Here is a 5,044-nt window from a genome sequence, read left to right as displayed (position 1 = left end):
ACTCCCCAGATGAATTTTCTTCGTTTATACTCTCTGTGTCAGAAAACCAAATATATGTGGTGTCAAAAGTGACAATTTGAACGACATGTTCTTCAGGGAACAGAGGACAAATAGGCATGTGATGGCATGCATTGTTCTCTGTCAAACACATTACTAATTCTCTGAGATTTTCTGACACCACGTAATCACTTTTCTCTTTTCCTTCTAGATGTTAGGTTTCTTATTTTCCAACTAAGCTTGTCTGAAATCCACCTTTTACTGTGGTTCATGGAAAAATCACCTTTTTTTGTAAGGTAAGGAAAAAGGCCTTAGGTTGTAGAAAAACTATAAAATTCAGGGCAAACTATGTCAGCTTACCAAAATTACATTGAATTCAGCTTCTCATAAAAGCCATCTTCTGTCAGTTTTGTGCAAATTTCCCATCTTCAAATCGAATAGGTAGAAATGCTCTTTTTACAAATCTCCTTTTCCAAACCTTAGTTCTTTCCTTCATTAGGTACCCCTGGCCACAGTGCCTTGTAGCCAGCAAGTATTTACTGATTTATTAAATGCCTGCATGGAGATAACAAAATTAGTAGGTGGGAAACATTTGAGGATAAATTGTAACATAGGAATGCTTAAACATAGGATTGGCATTTAGCCTTTTCATTTCTTTGGCTTAAAGAGGGGAAAAAATAGATCTGAGTTCGACTCTCTGGTCTCTTAATGAACAGCCATAGAGATTTGGAGATTAGTTCTGCCATAGTGCAGATAAGGGGCCTCAGGCACTTAACTATCTACATCAGGGTTTATTGTTTCTGCAATATCATGCCTTATTGCTTAATTATATTCATGGGTCTCTATGGGTGTGATGGGAACCAGCTGTTTTTCCTCTGTGATGAGCCCAGAACAAAAGGAAATAGGATTATGGTGCAGTGGTGGGGATTTTAGTTAGATAGAGGGATTTTTTTTTCCCTCTTGTCATCCTGGGTCAAAGCTGTAGATCTCTACTAATGCAATGATTAGTCTCAGGATGATATTTCCTTTATACTCTCTCCAGACTTTTCCTTCCAATAACTGGGCTAGGACTAAGAATAATTCTGACCTGAGTGCTTGGAAATCTGAATGAATTTGTATAGCAGATAGTGGAAAGAATGTGACTTAGCATTAGGAAGACCTGCATTCAAAACCTGCCTCCTGCACTTATTAGATATAAGATCATGGGCAGGTCACTTACCACTGTTCAAGCTTCAGTTTCTTTATCTTTAAAATAAGGCTGGTAATAAAACCTCTGATATGTACCCTACAAGCTTGTCATGAGGCTAAGATGAACTATCACACAAAAGGTGTTGCAAACTTTAAAACAACGGACAAATGTCAGTTATTATTCTGACCCCTCAAAGGTCCTAGACGGCAGTGACTAGACCTTTTTCATTTTGTTCTCTGAGTCCTGTGCAGAACAAAGCCATGGTGGTCAGATACTTAATAAGGGCAATTTGATAATGATGAAGGATGCCCACTAATGTACTTACTTAAGCTGATTTAGCATATTTAAATGCTGCAAAAGGCAGTGTGGCAGTGTGGATGGAGAGCCTCTATTGGAGGTGAGAAGATCTGGGTTCAAATCCTACCCTGACACATCCTAGCTATGTAACTCTAGATAAATCATTTAATCTTTCAGTGTCTTAGGTTAAGATTCTAAGTTGCAGAAAATGTATCAATCTGTGTTGATAAAAGGAGTTTTTTATTCCTCAGACTGATGAAATAGCAGATTTTTCTCCCAGCTGCTCCCCCACCAAAAAGGTTATATTTAATCTTCCTAGAGAACCTGAAAAATATGGGACAGAGTGATGGTTGGTTAATTAGAAATTAATCTGCAAGTGATGTTTTTTCCCCAGAGTGCCTATTGAAGTACCTTGTAAATAATAAATATTCAATAAATATTTGCCAATAACTTTTGTAAGTAGCTTTTTAACTGTGTGGGCTAAAACTTGCTGCCTCGGGACAAGTAGGTGGTGCAGTGGATAGAGGACAGGCCCTGAAGTCAGGAGGACCTGAGTTCAAATCTGGCCTCAGACCAAACACTTAACACGTACTAGCTGTGTGACCCTGGGCAAGTCACTTAACCCCAATTGCCAGAAAAAAAAAAAGACTTGCTGCCTGGATGAAATACTTTAAAGTTGGGTCCATCTGTGTAAAGCAATAATAATAGCTATTATTTATGCCTTAGGATCTTCAATGTAAAGCTCTTAGAGGTCAATGAATCCAAATCACTCATTTTAGAGAGGAAGAAACTGAGACCCAGAGGACCAGGGTGACACAAGCATTTAGAGCTTTGTAATTCACATACTTTATTGGCATTATTGTCATTTGTCCCTCATAACAAACCCAAAAAGTTAAATGGTTTGCCCAAAGTCACAAAAGGCAGGGTTAGAACTCAGGGGTTTTATTCCCAAAGCACTGCCCTTTCTAATTATCATGATGCCTCCTCAGGTCATACAACTCAGCTAGTGACAGCCCCAGACTAGATTTAGAACCTTTCTTCTCACTTCAAATCCAGGATTCCTTTCACTGTACCAGGTTTCCTCATTTAGTAATTTTAAGTGGAGAATAAAGACAATTATCAATAATTCAGCTAAAAATGATCAATAATTCAGGTAAAATACTTTTTTTCTGAAATTTCTAATCAATTGTTACAGGAAAAGTGCTTAAATTTTTCTGAATTTACTTGAGTTATCCAGAATTTCAGTTCCCAATTTTTCATTTCCAGGTAGATAAATCTGATCTCTCTCTCTCTCTCTCTCTCTCTCTCTCTCTCTCGCTCTCTCTCTCTCCTTCTCTCTCTCTTCCTCCCTCCTTCTCTCTCACTCTCCCTCTCTCTTTCCCTCTCTCTCTCTCCCTTCCTTCTTCCCTCCCTTCCTTTCTTCTTTCTCTTTTCTTCCTTCCTTCCCTCCATCCCTCCTTCCCTTCTTCAGTCTCTTCCCTTCTCTTTCTTTCTCAAGAAGGTCCTACTTCAGAAATTTAATACTATAAATTTCTAGCGGTATTTTCATTCAGATCCATTTATTTTAAACTAAGACAATGAAACTTCTAGGGAAGAAAATTCATAAATGTAAATAAGCAGTACATTAGTAGGAAATGTGTTAATGCTGACCCTTTAAAGCAAGAGATTTCCTTTTTCCTGGGTAGACACTAAAGTTGATCGCAGATGCAAGTTGAGCCAAGTTCTAAAAAGTGAACCACACAGAAGTATCTAAATGGATATTAAATATTTACTTTCAAATCATCATGTACTCCCAGTGATCCATTGAGGTCAAGGGCAATTTTTCAGACAGGTAATACTTGTCTACAGAGAATTAAAATGAATATGTATATAGAAACACACAAAAATGTTTTATAAGTTTCACCGTGCTCCTGGGATTAATTATGTTGGTGCATTCTATCTCTTACCCTTGAAAATAGGAAAAGAAAAGGTTGATGCCTTGTTTATCATTGTGAAGTTACATATTCCAGTAAAGATCCAAATTAGTCTCCTGTTTCCTCCAGCCCTAGAACCTGGTCCAAGGACATGATTGGCCTTCTGAGAGCTTTCCATTCTATGTCCTGGGGTGCTACCAGGCTTGTCTAGAAGATAGGAGAGTCTGAAGAAGTGTATTTCATAGTCTAATACTTCTAGAGTTGTAAGTGGTGTTAGACATTCTTTAATACAGCCCTCTTATTTTGCTGATAAGGAAGCAAAGGTCTACAGAGATCAACTGTGTTGCCCAAAGTAGGTCCCTGACTCCAAATACAGCTCTATTTCCACTTCTCCATGCTACTATGAAGGTGAATCATTGCAAAGAAAATGGATTCATTGGTCTTCAGGTTCCAAGATGATTGAGAGAAAGATTGGGGTCAAACTATCACCTCTTCTCCTTCAAAATGGTAAGAAATGTGCCAAATGAAGTAAAAGAACTATGATCAAACCTTAAGAATAAAAAGAAATTTTGATAAGGTCATGCCTACAGAAAATTAAATTAAAAAACAAAAATAGAGACTAAACTATTGGATCCATTCTCTTGCCATCCCCATCTGCACCCTCTTGTGCGTTTCTTCTTCAATTGGAGCTACAGTAATTATGGAGTCAGAAAAAGCTTGAAACTAACTGAGGGGAGCAGTGGAACCATCACTAAAGACCCTCACCAAGCACACTAAAGTTAATTGCAATTACTCTACTCATTGCTTCTCATTGACTATCACTACCCAAGGCCCAAAAGAGAGGAACCTCATCATGAGCTTTTGGCTTGGATAGGTCACTATTGTGACTACTGTGTCAAAGTCTTATTTATTACTTCGATGATCTTTATGTTTTCAAATTTAATGATTTATTATTTTGAGGGTTTCATTTTTATGCTTTTTGTGTTTTTAATAGCTTTATGCTCAATTCATTCATTGTTTATTTGTTTAAAATATAAACAGACTAGATAAATCATTAGCTAATTTGATTCCCTCCTTTTCCCATCCTAAAACACAGAAAGAGAAAAGCTAAATTACAAAAATAAAGAAGGAGAAAGGAAAATTCACAATGAATGAGTAGAAAAAGTTATCCTAAAGTGTTACATCCAATGGGCAGGTAGGTGGTGCAATGGATGACACAGGAAGACTCATCTTCATGAGTTCAAATCTGGTCTCAGATGCTTACTACCTGTGTGACCCTTGGCACATCACTTTACTTTGTCTCAGTTTCCTCATCTCTAAAATGAGCTAGAGAAGGAAATAGCAAATGACTCCAGGATCTTTGTAATGAAAACCCCTAACAGGATCACGAATAGTTGGACACAACTGAAATGACTGAACAATTATATTCAATGATATGGCAACAAATCTGAAAATTGAAAAAGAGTAGATGAATACCTAAAACAAACAAACAAACAAACAAAATACCCCAAAGAGTGAAACTGGGCCAGATAGATTCATAAGAGAATTCTATCAAACATTTAAAGAACAAAAATGCTACATAAACTATTTGTAAAATTAGATAATGAAAGCAGTTTATCAAACTTTGTCTATGAGGCAAATATGGTTC

This window comes from Vombatus ursinus, unplaced genomic scaffold (assembly GCF_900497805.2).
Source record: "Vombatus ursinus unplaced genomic scaffold, bare-nosed wombat genome assembly UNPS02009205.1, whole genome shotgun sequence".
In the NCBI taxonomy this organism is placed as follows: domain Eukaryota; kingdom Metazoa; phylum Chordata; class Mammalia; order Diprotodontia; family Vombatidae; genus Vombatus; species Vombatus ursinus.
This window is presented reverse-complemented; position numbering follows the sequence as displayed.